At 53.1% G+C, this 18,059-nt stretch overlaps 2 long non-coding RNA genes across 2 annotated transcripts; both read right to left on the bottom strand.

The window, feature by feature from the left end:
• Nucleotides 1-8,861: 8,861 nt before the first annotated feature.
• On the bottom strand, nt 8,862-9,989 carry LOC138685046 (uncharacterized). Its single transcript, XR_011324289.1, has 3 exons — nt 9,908-9,989; nt 9,669-9,793; nt 8,862-8,980 (listed from the first exon to the last, which is right to left on the bottom strand). It is a non-coding gene; the product is annotated as an uncharacterized lncRNA (long non-coding RNA).
• A 1,382-nt stretch (nt 9,990-11,371) lies between these two features.
• On the bottom strand, nt 11,372-13,603 carry LOC138685041 (uncharacterized). The gene is made up of 4 exons (XR_011324280.1): nt 13,490-13,603; nt 12,541-12,667; nt 11,862-12,062; nt 11,372-11,530 (listed from the first exon to the last, which is right to left on the bottom strand). It is a non-coding gene; the product is annotated as an uncharacterized lncRNA (long non-coding RNA).
• Between the last annotated feature and the right edge of the window lie 4,456 nt (nt 13,604-18,059).

The raw sequence follows: 18,059 nt of genomic DNA, 5'->3' as shown, positions 1-18,059 counted from the left end.
CATGTGTTTCACTGACCATCCCCAAGCAGTGTGGGTGCTATTCATTGAAGGATATTGTCCCTTCCTGTCAGGTATGTGAACACACCAAGCTGAATCCCATTTTACATTATATTGTAATTCAAAAGGGGTAATTTCCAGGGAAGCAGGCCAAAAAGGCACTAGATTACAAGATATATTGTGATAGGAAGGGCAGCCTGTTATTTTCCACCAGGATGGAGAAGGTGGGAATCGTCTGGAATAGGCTTCCTCGAATCCTGGAGGACACGGTGGGCTATGACTAGTACCAATTTCGCAACTGACCTCCAATCTCCATCGCTTACAAGTTTTGTTTATTAAGTCAGGCCACCCCGTGTCCCGAGGGATCTCATAGAAGGCTGCTTCATCTCGCCACCATCTACCAGAGGAGGTGTAATCACTTCGATATTGATACTCAAAAGGAGCATCTACTAACCCTATAATGTCATTGGTCATATTATGTTTTCCAATATTGAGCTTCATGGGTATCAAACCGAATGTAATCCCTTGCTCGGTAGAAGTAGGAATCTGAATACAGATCCCCTGATCTGTTTTATTCCAGACATGTATGAATCCTTGTATCACTTCCCAAGCTAAATTGGAGGTCCTTTCTCCTTGTCCAGATGCACCAAAGCTAAGAAAGGCAAGGAGGAAGGAATTCCAAACCATCTTTCCTTGTTATACTATAAGAATATCACAATGAAAATCAAACAAACAATATAGACAATGGCCCACTTATTAAGTGAAAACATAAGTCTTGTCGTGGGCTTCTGATAACCTGCAAAATATATACAAAAATAAACAATCATTAGAGGGATAGGATTGGAGAAGATGTCAAGCAGTGCTGCTAGTGATTGGGATCCATCCGAGAGGCTGAGGTGCACTCTCCAAGGTGCTCATGCAGCTTCTGTAAAACAACCTCATATAGGCCATGTGTAGGATGTGTTACTTATTATAGATGCATACAAACTAGCCTTAAACTTCAAGCTCTCTTGACTGGAATTGCTCTGATTAGAGCATCTGTAGATCAACAGAATGTGTTCATTGTGTGTAAAAAGGTTAATAAGTTTATAGCGACCTCTTGCTCTCACGTGGCGTAGGGGTTGCTGCAAGAACTCCAACAGGGTCTGTTGTCAAGCTCTCTGTGTCCTCCCCCCAACTCAGGAATTCTGAGAAGTCAACACAGCATCACTAGTCGGAGTAACAAAAACATAAGCAAGCAATCAAGTAGCTATGGTTTTAGTATTATAACAGAGGGTTAGGTTTATATTGTGCATCTTAACTGGTATGCTTGTTAGAATCCAGTTAGTGGGATACAGAAAAAACATATTCTTATTAGCCATTTAACATCGGAGCAACTTTAATTCAGAACATGAAGGTCTACTTAGAAGGATGGGACAATCCATCGGGTATTGATACGATGCTCTTTCCCATGAGCATCTGTGGCCACCCAGGAATAGAGGTTAAGGGGTGTCTTTAGGGTTAGGGGCACTTGCCCCACAGTGGGTAGTTCCACTAATACTGGTTGTCCAGCATAGTGGAGCAAGTGTGCGGGGTCTTTGCCACCTTTTGTCCCTGGAACAATAGAAGGAGGTGTGGGACAGAATGCTAGGAGTCGGGGGCAGCCATTTGCCCCCCACCGGCTATTAATTCTGTATACTGCTTCTGGTATTCGCAAGGCCCACCCTGGGTCATGGGGCCTCAGAGCTTGTTTTAGAAGTCCGTTTGTTCTCTCCACAATACCATTAGCTTGAGGGTAGTAAGGGGTGTGGAAAACCCACTGGATTTCCTCACCCTTAGCCCATTCTTGCACCACTCCAGCGGTGAAATGGCTTCCATTATCAGATTGAATTGATTGAGGCTTGGGTAAGTAGCTAAACCATGTTTTAAGACTTTTTACTGTATTTTCTCCTGTTGCTCTGGATACAGCTTCAGCTTGTGTTAGTCCTGATACCACCTCTACTCCTACTAACACATATCGTTTTCCCTCTGATACCCGAAAGGGGCCAATATAGTCAATTTGCCACGTTTGCCATAAACCTTTGTTTGTCCTTAAATGTAGGGGTTGTTCTTTTAAAGGGTTATATTTTTCCAAACGAACTCGACATTGACCACATGCAGAAATAACAGTGTTACATAATTCTCGTGTAACGGCCCATCCTCTGCTAATAGCCTCTCTGTACAGGTCTTTACTCCCTGAATGGCCACGTTTCACGTGCAGCCACTCCAAAAGGTGTTCCCATTTTTCCGCTTCACCATCAATGGCAAGACTGGCTAGACGTGTTAAGGAATCTACCCGGTTATTTAGGAGGTGAGCTGGGTTATCCCCTGCCTGGTGTGCAGCAACCCAGCCTACCAAGAAAGATCTCTGCTTGGCGATATTCAGTATTTCTTCCCATTTGTCTCTTTGCCACACTGGCACTTGGTTTACTTCCCATTGGTTTTGCTCCCAAAATGGCAACCATTCAGTGCATCCTTTAAACACTGCATAGGAGTCAGTATAAATGTATACTGGTTCTGTTGTCTCAGCTTCCTTAACGACTACGCTCCACACAGCAACTAACTCCCCTACTTGGGCACTACCCTCTCCCTCAGTTATCACATGCTCCCCTGAATCAATATGTAATGCTACTGCTCGATACTTCCATGTCTTTCCGTCCCTTTTTGCGGAAGCATCAGTGAACCATACGTTTTTTAAATGGGGTTTGAAATCAGGAGCCACTTTGATGTACGATGGAGGGGGTTCTGTATCTGGGTGATCAGAAGGGGGATCCTGTATTTGGAGCATTTTGGGTGTTCCCTCCTCTATTTGTCTAGTGCGACAGTAGTGGTCTAGCTGGGCATACCACTTCCTTACTGTTTCTCGTTGAGCTACTCCTGCGGGGGGAGGAGTTCCAGCCAATATTGGTTTCAGGATCTTAAAGGGTCCTCGCAAGATGATGGGTTGTTGTCGTATAATTCTCTCAGCTTCCTGTAAGGCTAGGTTAACTACAAAGAGTCCTTTCTCCCAAACTGAATACCGTTTTTCAGCATCCTTAAAGCTACGCGAGAAAAATCCTATAGGACGAGTAGGACCTTCAGGTCCACGCTGCCACATATGTATAGACAACCCATGAATTGCAAAACCCCATTCTATGTGGAGTGGGTCTGCTGGATGTATCGGCCCTAGGGCCTGGTAAATCCCTGCTTCAAAAATTAATAATTTCAGAGCCTCTTCATGGACAGGTGTCCAGTCCCAAGCAGTTCTTTTACGGGTTAAATCATATAAAGGGCGAGCTATGATAGAAAAGTCGGGGATGTGTTTTCTCCAGAACACTAGCAAGCCTAGGGCATGCTGTAATTCTTTCTTATTTTCAGGCATTTTCACTTGTTCGAGGGTGGACAAGGTTTCAGGAGGTATACACACAGTCCCTCCTTTCCACCAGATACCTAAAAATTTTACTTCAGGTGATGGGAGTTGCACCTTTTCTGCAGGAATTTGAAGCCCTAAATTCTCTAAGTGATTAATGATTTCTCTCTGGGTTTGTCCCACCACAGTGGTGTCTGGTCCTCCAATTAGCACATCATCAATATATTGATATACTTTTACTCCATCTTTGGGAGTGATCTGATTTAGTTCCTGGGCTAATGCATAGTGAGCAATGGTTGGTGAGTGGCAATAGCCTTGGGGAAGCCGTGTAAATGTATATTGTACACCTTCCCAGGTGAAGGCAAAACGATCCCTATCTGCTTCTTGCAAGGGAACCATAAAGAACATGTCTTTCACATCAATGGTTGCTAAAATCTGGTGACCCTGTTCTTGTATGGTTGCAATTAATTCTGCTATATTGGGGACTGCAGCTGTTAATGGGCCAGTATTGGCGTTCAGGCGTCGATAGTCAACTGTCAATCGCCACTTCCCATTTGGCTTGCGGACTGGCCATACTGGGGAATTATAGGGTGAGTGTGTAGGAATAACTATCTCCTGTTCCTGTAACTCAGTTATCATTGAAGTGATCCCTTCTCTTGCTCCCAAAGGCAAAGCATAAGGTTTAACATTAACTATCTTTGAAGGGGGAAGAGTTGGTGCAGACTGCAAAAGCCTCACAGAGATTGCGGGACACCCAAATTTCCATTCTCTTCCCTTAGAGTCTACCCACGACCAGCCCTTTAAGAGGTCGAGTCCTAGAATATTGGTGGGTAGAGGACCTAGTATCATAGTAACCTTAACAGGGGATGAATCCCCTGGCAGCCAGCATTTAACTTTAGCTGTCGGCTGTGGTTGGGAGCTTCCGAAAACGTCCGTGACCCATATCTGCTTCTTATCTGCAATTATTCCATTGCGGTTAGCAACATCCGTCCGGAGTGCTGACATCTGAGCACCCGTATCAACTAAAAAAGTTACTGGGGTCTTAAAGGGACCAAGAGGAAAAGTAATCAACAGGTCTCCTGTCCTATTTTCAGTGAGCCTCCTTAAATAAACCCACTGGCCGTCCCCCGGCTCACTTACTGGGGACAGCGTGTTTAGTTTCCCGTCCTGCAGACAGTCATACCTTCCTCTGGAGCAGTAGGTGTTTGGGGAGTGGGAGTTGCCAGTGACTGTGGAATCGCCCCCTTATAGTCTCGAATGTTTGACTCAGTATGGGGAGGCTCCTTGTTCTTGTCTTTCCACCCTAGGACCAACTTTTCTAGGACAGAGGTGGGCAAGCCGTCCATCACATCCCGGGGAATTCCCTTTTCTATCCCTTCTGCCCACAACAAGTTCCGCTGACCCCCATATGGCTTTTTGGTGTTTACAGTCTTAGATGGGGGAGGTCGGCCAGGTCCTTCTATTCGGCAGATAGCAGGCTTAGCTCTGCTTTCTTCCCTTGTGAGACCCATTCTCCGGCCGTAGTTAATCAATTCCTGTGCCACTTCTCCCCAGGTCAGGGCCCCTCCTGCATTCCGCCTGCCTCCTCTAGGTGCTATCGCATCACGTAATCTATCCTGTAGCTGGATGGCATATAATTTCAAAGAATCTGGTAAACCTCGGATTAGAGGAGTCATTCTATCGGGATTGGCATTTAACAACATCGGAGAGGGCTGTTGTGGCACTAATCGCCTATCATGCATTAACTGGAGACAAGCAGTTTTCTGTAAGCTCTCGGTTAACTGATTTATAGAAGGGGTGTCTATCCGTGTTGGTTCTCCTCGTTCCATTTGGTCTATTCCCCCTGCCCAGTAAGCTGCCCGCTGCGTCAGAGACCATGGTTCCCTAGGATCATCGGTAGTTAGGAACACTCCAGGCCCCCAATATCCTTGGGCTTCATCTTCTGACAATAAAATCCGGTCACCACCGGTTAATGACACCCTCCACACATATTCTGTTTCGGTCTCCTTTGCTAGTCGGATATACTTTTCCTGAATTTTAGATAATTCAGTGGCAGAATATGGTATCGTCTTAATAGTTACGTGTGGTGCTCCGCCAATTTGGCCATTGTCTATGGTTTCTGTTTTCATTAATGGCCTCATTGCTATCTCTTCATCCTCAGGGTAAAAAACTTTCCTGGTACATTCTAACTCTTGATTTGGGTATGAAGATTTTTGCTGTTTCACTTGAACTACCTCTAGACCTTGCAGGTCTAAGTCCGGGTCAGATCGTTCATCTGCCTCAGCTCGTAAAATTCTTTCCCGATCTAACGCATCAGACAAGGCAGCATGAAGCCGCTGCGTTGTATTACGCTCAGCAGTTAACTGCTCTTGCAGGACTTTAACTAAATCCTGCAGGGACTGAATCTTCTCCTTATCTGCCTGCTCAGCTCTCATTGTTTCCTGCCTGTCTTCCTGAGCTGCTGCGAGTGCGGCCCCTAACACTGCACACACTACAGCCTTCCCTTTTCCCGGGCGAAACCTGCTTTCTTTTGCAAGCTTCTCAATTCTTCCTACAATGGCTTTTGGATCATGCCAGTGGTTTCGTGCCCAGGCTACTCCTTGTGGGGAAGGGTGGGCTTTATATGCAATTAGCTTCTCTAAAACAGGGGAACAGTCAGACATAGATATTTCCCGGGTCACCATGCCTGCCACTGCTCGGATCTCTCCAGACTTATTGTTGAGAGATCCTTCCCAGATCCTCCCCACCCGCTTTCTGGGTGGAGGTCCGGTATCCCGTTAGAATCTCCCTTCCAACAAGGGAAATCCCGTATAGGCAGTTAGCCTCTCTAAAAACAGGGGAACAGTCAGACACAGATTTTTCCCGGGCCTCTATGTCTGCCACTGCTCAGATCTCTCCCGACTTACTGTTGAGAGATCCTTCCCAGATCCTCCCCGCTCGTTCTCCGAGTGGAGGTCTGGTATCCCATTAGAAACTCCCTTCCAACAAGGGAAATCCTGTCCGTGACGCCAATTAAGATGTCGCGTCCCAAAGTTGGAGCGACTCAGGTTCGTGGATTTCCTTTGTCAGAATTAAGGTGAAACGACACCAGGGGAGTTCAAACAACAATCAACATTTATTCAACCTAGCTAACTCTGTCCAAGTACACATGAACTTGTTAATATGAACCTTGCAACATGTCATTAAGCCGCTGTTTGAGAAGAGGAGGAAAGTACAGAAAGAATGAAATGGAAAAAGGAACATGAAGTGTATCAGAAGGAGAGCCCTCCCGTTGAGTCATGAGGTTCAGAGCAGACCCCCTTGCTTTCTGGACTCCTTCTCAAAGAGGAGCTCAGGGGCGGCTAGGTCCACTCCTAGTCTCAGACTTGGTCAACGGTTTATGTTTCAAAGGATGACGTGTAGGGACTGTGGAAAAGAGAGAAGGAAAAGAGAGAGAGAGAATGAGAGAAAAAAAGAAAGAGAGAAGAGAAGGGTTTCACCAGTCCCGGGTCCAGCGTTGGTCCAGCCAGCGTAGAGATCCAGTTCCGGAGGGCACGCGCTGAGGATTCGTTCTCTCCTCTTTTTTAGTGTGTTAGTTGATGATCTCAACATGCGCAGTTCCCACACCTGGGGTTCACTGGAATCGGTAGCTTTGGGGGGGGTGTTCATTGTGGAGTTGCTTCTCTTTTCCTGCTGGTATGACCACTTAAGATAGAAGCACAGTCCCAACTTCCATGGGGCCTTCTTCCTCCAGGAAGGCATAAATTGTGTTCCTTCTCCTGGTCACTCAAGATAAGGAATTGGGGCCTTGGAGAAGTGCGTTCCCACCCTCCGTGGGGCCCTCTCTTCTGTCCACATTGTCCTGTTCACAAAACTCCAGCATTTTTACAGAGGCCGTTTTGTCCACCAAAGCTCTTTTAGCGGATGTTTGAGACATTTGAATTTGTCAGACCGTCACACCAGCGGGGCTGTGCCCTGAGGCTCACCTCAGCCCGCCAGGGATCATCACTTGGTCTCCTGCTCCAGGCTCTCTCCTGGGGAACCGGAGGGCTGGCTCCTGGCCGTGCCGCAGCTTCCTTCATCTCGGGGAGCCCCACGGTCGGTGCTGAGGTCTAGGCCTTCAGCCTATAGGCCTATAGCCGGTGTAGGCCTTCAGCCTATAGGCCTATAGCCGGTGTAGGCCTTCAGCCCTGCACTGGGGCATGGGGCGTGGCGAGGGGCATGGCACAGCAGGGGCTCGGCCTCTCACCCAGCCTTTCTTTCTCCTTGCAGCCCAGCTACCCTCTCCCCAGCCCTGCTGGCGCATCCGTAGGGGGGGACCAGGGGAAAGAGCTTTCCTGGCGGGGGCAATGGGAGAGGTGGGCGCAGAGATGCTTTCGAGGTCGGTGCTGGAATCAGCATGCCCGAAGGGGCCTGATCCTCCCCTGCCCGTCGGGAGACCCTGCTGCTCCTCAGGGGTGGCAGTGCCCAAGGAGAGGCCATTGGCTGCCTGCTGCCAGCCCTGGGAGGCCCTGGGACAGACGGAAAGGCTCAGGGAGGTCCCTGGGTGCCAGGAGAAAGGCACAGCAATCCCGCAGTGTGAAAAGGAAAGGGTGTATTTCTATGTCGGCAAAGTCAGGTCCCCACAAATTCAGGGCTTTTCAGGAGAAAAGTAGCCTGCAGAGGATGAACAGACTGAGCCAACCTCACGTAGCGCCGTTAAGCCTGCCTGGGCTCTGGAAGCGTCACTGCCACCGCCTGCATGGAGTCCCCTTGGAGCCCGCGCAGGGTGTGGGTGCCCAACAGCCAGCCGTTACGGGCTTCCTTCCCTCCTCCTGCACAGCCCCCTGTTGCACGCATTATGCCCACCCAGGTGTCTGGAGAGAAGTTGTCGGAGGTGTCCCCACCTCACCTCAGCTCCACCCTGCCTTTCTAGCCAGGAGGTGTCAAACAAAAGGCTCTGGAGCCCAAGCAGAGCTTTGGCAGAGTCAAGCCACCCAGCTGAAAAGCCGCCCCCTGTAGCCCCCCTCTCCCCAGGCACGGTTCCTGCCTGGGATTTCATTGTCCCCGTGGCACAGGGTGGTGGCTGCACAGCTCTGGGTACCCCTGACAGCGCCGCCCTGGGCACCCCGCAGCGCCCTGGCTGTGCGAGCCCCTGGATGCTCCCCCCTGCAGCTCAGCTCCCCTGGGTGCCCAGCACTGCTCCTCCTCCTCCCCCTCCTCCCTCCTCTCCCCCCGTGGAAAATCCCCTCCTCGGCAGGGATGCGCAGCCACAGCAGGGCACACTGCCAGAGACCAGGAGGTGCAAGGGCCACGAAGAGGAGGGCTACAGCCAAGCTGGTACAGCAAAGCCTTGGGAGAGGGCTGCCCTTGGAGCAGGACCGAAGCTCCAGCCCTGCTTCCTGCAGTGGCCTTTCCCTGCCCCACCAAAGCTCACCCACTGCCGAGTGCAGATTTCACAGCCACCAAGGAAAGACCCACATCGTCAGACCCAGTGGTTTGCAGATGGGGCTTTACTGAACAGACGGAAGCCTGGCTGGCCGGCACTGGCGCTCGTCCTGCTGGAGGAGGCTCTTGCTGGACATCTCTCTCGGGAGCCTCTGTGCCCGAGAGGCTCTCCTGGCACTCGCCGACGTGGACCAGATCTGCTCCGCGGGGCTGAGGAGTTGAATACAAAGCTCTGTAGTCTTGTAGGGAGTCACAGGGAGGTGCAGAGCACCACTGCAAGTCTAGTCAGGACACATGTGGTGGGATCTGCTTCTGTCTGGAGAGAGCAGGCCCACGGTCCGTGCAATGCAATCCCAGCCTGCTGCTCTCCACGCCACGAGGGCTGTTGGGCAAAGACCCTCTTTGCCCGGGGGCTGTGGGAACTCAAAGGAAGGAAGGGCGCTGCCGCGCAGCGGCAAACACCGGGCACGTTTGGAGATCCTTACCTGAGGCAGTCCTCACCACCACAGCAGTGGGCTTTTCCCTCTACCTTCTCGAGGAGGCGGGTCGCTGCTCCTCGCAAAGCCCACTGGGTCGTGGGGAAAGGCTGCTACCGCAGCACGCAGCAAGGACAAAAGTCTCCCGTCTCGACCAAGACCCTCCCACCTCTCCCCTCTCCCAGTCGCCCTTGCTGCCATGGTCCCATTCAAGCCCACAGCCCCCTCGGTGCCGGCTGTGCTTGGGGCTGCAGAGAGGCACCTGGCATCAGGGACTGACCCGTGCCATTCCCACGGTGTGACAAAGGAGAGGATGCTGTCCACGTCCAGCCCCGTGGCTCTGGGATTTGCTTCCCCCACCTACAGCTGGGTCACCAGCCCCCAGCTGGCCCAGGTCTGGCCTGAAGCTGGCCCACACTCACCTTTTCAGAGGTGAGGACTCCAAAAGGCAAAGACTCAGCTTGTCCTCTGGGCTCTCCTTATCCTCCGCGGATGGCCCTTTTCTGCCCTCTCCCCACCACTCTGGAGTGCCACGAACGCAGGAGCCCTGCACAGAGAGAGAGGGGTGAGCACAGGAGGTGTCACTGGGCAGCAGGGAACTGGTACAGCCCCACACAGGACAGTCAGCCCCCACGCTCCTAGGGCTTAGGGACCTTCCCACCTTGGCTCCCCGCAGGACAGGAATACTCTTTTCCTCATTGTTTTTCGCTGCCGGCGGCACCTGGGCCTCCCATTGCTCTCGCTTGTCTTTCCAAGCCTTCGGGGCTGCCACTTTTGCCTTTGCCTTCTGCTGGCACTTCTTGTGCAAGGAGTCCCAGAGCTTGCGTCCTTCCTCCTCCGTGCACACACGGGGCTGCGCCTGCAGGGCCACGGCAATGCAGCAGCAGGCAGTGTTAGTCTCCCCAGTGGAGGGCTGAGGGGATTTTAGCTCTCTCCCTCCCTCCTGCCCCTTCTTCTCAGCCTCTCTGTCAGCCCTGGTTTGCTCACAGTCAGTCCTCACAGGCCCGACTGCAGAGCCTTTCTGCAATGACCCCTGGGCCAAGAGACCATGGGGCTGAAAGCAACCCAACTGCTTGCTATGCCAGACAAGCCTGGCAGTGCTGTTGCCATTGCAAACACCACCAGATCAATTCTTTGGGTGTTGCTGGAGATGACAGAAGTGAAGGCTGTCTTCTAAATGGACAGAACAACCTGCTGCCTCTCGATAAAGCCTCGGGAGAAGTGCTACAGCCTTCAGCTAAGCACGCCATATGGGGTCTTGCAAGACATGACATCCGTATCACTATGCTTTTCTACAGGTGGCTACGACACAGTCCCTCCAGGAGCCCACGCCACGTACCGGTCCTGCCCTCCTCTTCCCTGCGTTAGCAGGGGGTGCAGGTTGGGGTCCAGCTTCCCGCAGCTGTGGGCTGCTGCATGCCTCTCGCCCCAGCCGACGCCACTGCAGCACTGCCAGCTCGCTGCAGACACACAGTGGGAGGAGATGGTGTGAGCACAGGGAGACCGCTCTGCAGCCGGGGCTCCCAACCTGGGTGCCCACCGCAGCCGCAGAAGGCGGCTCTGCCGAGAGGCCAGTGCCAGGAAAAGCGCCTGTCTCCCCCGGTGCTGCGGGGAGCGGGAGGAAGGGCAGCGCGGGACAGGAGACGCTGCCCGTGTCTGGAGAGATTTACCACTTGAGCTTGTCCTGCAGATCCCTCTGGTCATCCCTCTGCCCCCTGCGCTTGCGGGTGACCTGCCCCAGGATGCACGTCACCACCTGCCGCAGGGCCTGGTGTGTCCGTGGGGAAAGGCTCCTGCAACAGCAAGGACAAAGTCTCTCTGACCCTTCAGCTGCGACTCTCCTGCCTCTTCCTGCGCCCAGCCCCAGACCTATGTGGCCCCATTTGGCCCCACAACCCCTTCCAGGCAGGAGGAGTTTCAAGCACCTGCTTTGGCCCCTGCCAGCGGGCTCTAACCCAGCTCATTCCCATGGCTGGAGAAATCCCCGGGCCCTCTGTGAGGCCCCATGGCTCAGGGGTTGGCTTCCTTGACCCACCACCAGTGGCTCACCGCCACCCCAGTGCTCCAGGCCTCGGCTGGAGCTGGCGCACTCTTACCGGTTAGGGGGGACAGTGTCGTCCTCGCAGACTGTGGGTGGCTCTTCTCCGGCCTCTTCCCACTCCCCCATCATCGTCTCCAGGAGGTCGGGGCTGGAGTCCGTCGTCTCCAGGAGGTCAGGGCTGGAGTCCCCCGTCTCCGTGCTAGTTGAGGGGCTGCCTGATGCTTGCTCAGAGGTAATAGATTCCTGCACAGGAAGAGACGCTCATACAACAGCCCCGCACCCGGAGGGTGCTGCTTCCCAGCATGCACACCCCCAGGTCACTTCTGGCAGGGACCCCAGCGGGATGGGGAAAACCAGGAGAAGGACCTCAGCATACCCTTGGGGTGATGCCTGAGTGTCACCAGGGTTCCACTACAACTAACTCCCTGTCACCCCTCTTGCTCAGGAAAGGCAGCAGTCACCCGCCCAGCTCTGCTGCAGCAATGTTGCTGGGGCGGCTGGGGTGCTAGAGGTACCTTGCAATCTCAGCCCCCCAGAAGAGAAAGTGCTCTTTTTCTGCAGGAATTCAAAGTACCTGGCTCCTCTGTGTCTCCTTTTCTCTCTTCGCTTTCGCTTTCAGCGTCTCCTTTTTGCTCTTAGACTTCTTTCTGGTCCCTGGCCGGGTTTGCAGTTTACTTTTTTTCTCCTCCGCCAGCTCTGTTTTCTCCTTTTCCTCTTCATCCAAGTATTTCTGGATGTGTTCTGGAAGCTTCTCCTTCTTCTTCAAGTGTTTATTCTGGAGGGGAACGAAAATGCAACAGCAGGCTGCATTAGTCTGCCCTGCAGAGGGCTGGGCTGTTTTCATTCCTACCCTCCCTTCTGCCCCTTCTCTTCTGCCTTTCTGCCCACACTGGTTTGCTCCCAGGTTCCTGCAGGCTCCACCAAAGAGCCCGTCTGTAATGACCAGGAAGATGAGCGACCACCAGGCTAAAAACCACCTGGCAGCTGGCTGTCCCAGACGAGCCTTGCAGTCACGTTGCCCACAGAAACATTCACAAGTAAGGTCTTTGAGTGTGTTTCATGAGGCTAATGGAAGTGAAGAATGTATTCTCAAATGGCAGAGTCACCTGCCTCTCTTCAAGTAAACACCAAAGCAACTAGTCAGGGGTCCTGTGCGCACACAGTGAAGAATCTTGTGAGAATCGGCACGCGTGGAGTGGCGCTTCTCCACAGTCCAGTACGACACGCTCGCTGCAGCAGCCCGTGTCAGGTACCTTTTCTCTCCTCTCAATAGCTCTGGCAATGAAGTCCACTGTTCGGGGTTCGACCAGAGGAATTATCTTCTGTTTCTCTTTCTCCTCCTTTTCCTTCAAGGAGCTCCCCTGGATGGCCGGTAGCTGCCTGCAAAGACACAACAGGGTGTGTTGGCAGGAGTGCAGGAGGAGCTGGTTCTGCACCTTGCGCTTCCAAGTGGTGCACCTGCTTCTGCAGCAGAATGCGCTCTACTTGCCTCCTTGTGATCAAGTCCACAGAGACAGAGAAGACCCCAAGCTGTCAGAGTCAGATGTGCCCAACAGCCCCACTAAAACTCAGGATGCCCAGGTCTAGGCCCTCTCTTGCTGGAGCAACGAGAGGAACGGGGTCCTACGCCCAGAGATACCGCTACATCCTTCGGGTCAGTGCACCGAAGTCTGCTCAGCGGTCCGAAATAAAAGAGTGCGCACGGGCTGTATGAGGAGGTTGGGCACTGGGGACGCGGTGTCAAAAGGAGGAGGACACGACCCCATGAGAAAAGCAATCCTGCCAGTGAGCTCTCCTTGGCCCTTCTCTTTTGCAGGCCATAAGACATAGAAGAGGCTTCTGGTTAATCGGAGGAACCCTCTGCAGTACCTAAGTGCAGAACACTGTTCTCAGCAAACAGAAAGGTCGGGGTCATGTCAATCTGAAGGGAAAGCCAAACAGACCTTCCGCTCCTGGAAGGAGCACTTGCAGTTAGTTACTCAACGGATACGCACACCAGGACCAAAGAAAGAAATGATGCTTCTGGCAGAGTCTCCCAAGAAGCTAAAAGACGCTTGCCATGCACCATGGAACCATTAGTTAGTGGGACATGGGATAACTGCACTTTGAGTTTGTCTAGCCCCTGTGTCCAGGACAAACATCCTGCTCCCACGCAGACGAGAGCGCACGGGGTCACCCTCACCATTTATGCAAGTGTCTCACCTGGCACGAGGCTCCCTCCCCTCAGCTTTCTGGCCCTGCTCTGACTTTACAGTCGCTGCAGGTAACCGCTTTGGAGAAAGCCTTGCTCGACGAAGGAGGCGCTGCTCGGCAAGATCCTCTAGAAACAGGAAATGAGACGAATCTTCAGAACAGCATCTTGGTGTTGATCTGGGAACTGGGTGCCTATTATGTCCCAGTTCCAAGAAGAGTGATGTGCAGGTCTGCTCAGGCACTGGTAACACTGATGAAGGTGCTCCTTTTCAGCCCTTTGGATGAAAGCCATGTCTCCAGGGAGGTCTTAGGCCTTTTCTGACACTGGGGATTTTGCCCAGCTCCTCAGGCCTGCAGTTCACCATTATTATTTCCCTGGGGAAAACTGTTTTGACAGCTTTCTCTCATCCATGGGCTGTAATGGGGGGCTCCCTGGGAGATGCTGGTGGTCTCCAAGAGCCATTCTGGGGAAGGGAATCATTTAGCACAAGCGGAGCCAGCTCTTGGATTTCTGCATTGGTCCCCTGCACACAGATTTGCTGCTGGGGCAGGTTCGCACCAAAGGCATTGCTTCTGAGACATCGGAGAATATGATGGAAAGAAGCAGGGTCAGAGCCTGGCACTGTTTGCAGCACAGGCGGGGGAGTGGAGGCCACTGGGAAGGTGTCCTTCAGCAGTCCCAGTGGCCATTTGTGGTGCAGGGCTGTCCTGAGACCTTGTTCCACAATGGGTCACTGGAGCTTTACCATAATGGCTACAGAGAGTCACAGGAGGTGCCTCTGCCTCTTCCAGGCATCCTGGGGGAACCTCAGCTCTAAGCCCCTCCAGGAGCGGAGGAAGGAAAACCTCCAGCCCCCTGCCAGCAACCCGCTGGTCCCTTACCTTTCTTTCCACTGCCATCGCCTTTTCCCCAGCCCTTCTCTGGGGCGGCCTTCACGTGTCCTGTCAGGTCTGCTTTCACTGCTGGCATTTTAGGCACGGTCTCAAGCTTGTACCTGGAAAGAGGAAGTAGGCACCAGGCTGAAAAAAGGACACCGCTTTGTTTCCCAAGGCAGCCCATCCCAGAGGACCACAGCAGGAACTCCCGTTGCTGCTTGTGGGGAAAACGGTTCCGCTCTTTACTCATAGTGCACATGGAGGGCAGACTAATCTTTAGTGCTCTGATGATGCAATACCATTTTGAATCCTGATCTAGTCCTCCAAGTTTCTCGTCGAGCCTTGCAGATTAATGCCGTTGCAGCTATAAGGAGTCACCTCCCTCCCCTCAGTCGTCAATGGCACTGCACAGCAACGTTGGCAGGAGACAGAGCTCTGCAGAACCCCACCAGCTGCAAGGTCCTGTTTGGACAAGAACCCACCCCTCTACCACTTGGCCCCAAGCAGAAGGCAGTCTCACCCACAGGAAAGAAAAAGAGCGGGAGAAACCTGATGGAAAATGTTGCCTAAATGCCTCTCTAGGTCCACAGTAGGACAGGCACATGAAGCATCGTCGCTGTCCCACTTTCCTCCAAATGAAGTCAAAGTGAACAAGAGCAAGCAGGGAGTTCCCTGCCAACAGGCCTCTCAAACACTCAGTCCTCAGCGCCATCACGAGTGTAGTTCTCGGTGCCTGGCAAGGCAGCCCTCCCAAGCACGAGCTGAGAAGCTGCTCGCTTGCTCAGCCAAGGGCTGCAGGAGCAAACATACCCTGGTAGGACGATAACACGCCCAGAAGAGGTCTGGGAAGCAGCAGTGTCGTGGCGTGAGATGACCGAGTCCCTCATCTCTGGCATCTGCAACAAGGATGGAGACAGATGATGGGACATGGGGACACTGGGAAGGGCTGGCTGCTCAGTCCACCTTAGACCAACGCAAGCAAAAAGCCAGAGCAGCCAAAGGGCTCTGGCCTCAGCACGCCTTGCTCTGCCTGTGCCTCTGCTCCCTACCCCGAGAGTGAGGCCAGGAGCGCTGCCCACCGTCAACGCTGGCCTTTTGTCACAAAGCGAGGCCCCTCTGGCGGTACCTCTTGCAAAGCCGGACCGTTGCACGCAAGGCAAGCGCTCTACAGAGCGCCTGCGGTGCTGTAGACCGCAAGGAGCCCAAGGGGCTGAACAAAAGGCATGGCAGGCCAGGAGAAAGCAGACCCCCAGCCCCCGAATGCATTTCAGAAGAACCAGGAGTGGCACTGGGAAAATAAAAATCCTACCTCGAGAACAGCTTGCAAACTCTGGTCAGTCCCATTCAGCCTTTTCAGAAAGTCTGTGTAAAACCTCATTTTTACGTCTCTTCCCTGGATGATCAGCATGCCCACGTCCCTCCAAACGAGGGCAACGTTATCCCTGTTCTCGAGGCAGACACGGAAAAGACGCATGGTCCTTTCCACGCAGAGCTGCACCGTGCCCTCAGAGACAGCGTTCTCTGAGGCTATCCGAGCGTATGGCAGTTGCTCAAAATGCTGATGACCTGAAAAACAAGAGAAGAGAAACACATGAACTTGCAGAGCTGCTAAGCAGGCTACAGTCAGAAGTCTGCAGCTGCCAGGCTCTCGTGCAATACGTTGCTACTGAGTTGTCTCGCTGGTACAGCGCCTCTGAGGAGAAGCTCCGGTCATCCCTTCCTGCCAGAGGTGGAAAGTGAGGTGTGGAGCCAACAGCTATGGTTTCTCTGATACAGAAAGGGAGGAAAGAGTCTTAGGCGCTTGGCAGGAAGAAGAACCATGACTGCAGGACAAGGTGGGGAGAAAGGCGCCAGGTCCCACGGCAAGCTGGAGGGTGCCAGGCCACTGGAGCTGTGCCCACACTCTGTGCTCTCTTTGTCGTTACACAGAAATGCACCCCAAACACAGTCCCAGGCTCTTGGTGCCCCCAAGGGTCCTGCGGCAGCTGCTGCAATGGCAGCAGCGACTAGGAAGCGCAGGCTTTGGGGTCACTGGGGTTTGGAACGAACCGTCTTTCCCCCCCGGGTTTCCCCCTTGCAACGAGGCTGTGAGAGCCGGGAAGAGCCTGGCATTTGCCTGTATTAGGTCCAGCGCAGCAGAAAGAGGGAGCGAGAGTTGAAATACCATGTGACAAGAAGACACAGCACCAATAAAACTGGAAGGAAACATGTTGTTGAGGCAGGTCAGAGAGAGTGTGCTGTTATGCTGTATTGTCCTCTGGTGATTATTTAAACGAGTAGGTAGGCAGGCTCCTTTGCACAGCAGGCTGGTTTTCTCCAGCTGAAGCTGTTCTCAGGACTGCGGTGGGAGTTTGGTACTCCGCTCAGTCACCTCTGGACAACAGAGCACACCTCCCCACTCTGCTCAAAAAGGCAAGTGCCGCTTCCAGTCTGTCTGCTTACCAGCAACGTCTATGCAACCATATCGGAGGTCATGATCCCGCGCAATAGCGTTCGCAAGATGAAACACGGGTCTCTCCACAACCACCAGACCCTTCTCCTTGCTGACTACTCGCTCTCTGACAACCCCAAAAGTCCCAAGTCCAGGAATGCGGACAGCCTGAAAGAGATGAGGTGGTGGATCAGAAGTCTTGGAGGGACAGACGGATGACTTGTCAGAGAATGGTGACGGCGCCGAGTGCCCTGCCCATGCCTGAGGTACAAAGGAGTAAGATGGGCTCTTTGGAAAGCTTGGGAGAGGACAAACAGGGCCCACGCTTTTCCCTCTCCCTCCCCTTCATTCATGAAGAGCCAGGTAGTTCAGGAAAAGCTGGCAAACATCCTTTGGCTCAATACGATAAAAGATGTGTGGGTGGGTGGGTGGTTCCCACACTTGGAATAAACCCTGAAGTGTTCCAGGCTCCCAAGTTTTGTCATGCAAGTTTTGTCTGACCATGGGGACTCCAGAAGCACCAACCCTTTTGATGACACCAGGCCTGGACCTTATTGTACATCTGAACGGACAGAGGAGGTGGTCCATTGCACATCTGTGCATTGCAGGGTCGTGCTGGGGCATTGTTCCGTCTTTCAAAGGAGGGGCAAACCAATTGCACTCCATGGCAAAGGTCTGTCAGGACTTCATCAACCTTTGTCAGGATGTGAGGGGAGGAGAAGGAGGTAAGTCCCACCTGGTGGAGAGCCAGCCGTTGGCTGAGGTAGTATGATATGCTGGCCCAAACCTTGACGAACTCTGGAAAAACAAGGGAAGGACATGTCATGCTCTGAGGCAGCGACCGCAAAACCATTCAGCCCACTCCTGTCCAAGGACCAATGTATTTCTAACACAAGCGTTTCAGATGGTCTCTCTAGAGCCCGGCAAGAACCAAAGGACCCCTCAGCTGGCCTCCAGGAGGGCTCCTTTCCTTTCAGGTGCAGTTCTCCAGGGTATGACTCGCTCCCATGGGAAACGGGCAGTGGATTGCCACGCCAGCGAGGGCACGGTGCTGGGTTCTGCAGAAGTCTCCGAGGGTCAGGGCAGGCCCCGGTGTCTCCCCAGCCGGTTTCCCTGCGTTGCATCTCCAAACACACCGACTCTGCACAGCCCACGAGCACCTTCAGCTCCTCCACTCAGACATGAGCTCAGGGTGGGCAATGCCCACCACCAGGCAAGGAGCAGCCCTTCGGGGCCAGGGCCTTCTGCCTGGGGTGCCCCAGGAAAGCAGGG

This window comes from Haliaeetus albicilla, chromosome 1 (genome assembly GCF_947461875.1).
Source record: "Haliaeetus albicilla chromosome 1, bHalAlb1.1, whole genome shotgun sequence".
Classification (NCBI taxonomy): domain Eukaryota; kingdom Metazoa; phylum Chordata; class Aves; order Accipitriformes; family Accipitridae; genus Haliaeetus; species Haliaeetus albicilla.
The sequence above is the reverse complement of the archived record's forward strand: the minus strand, read 5'-3'. Positions and strand labels throughout refer to the sequence as shown.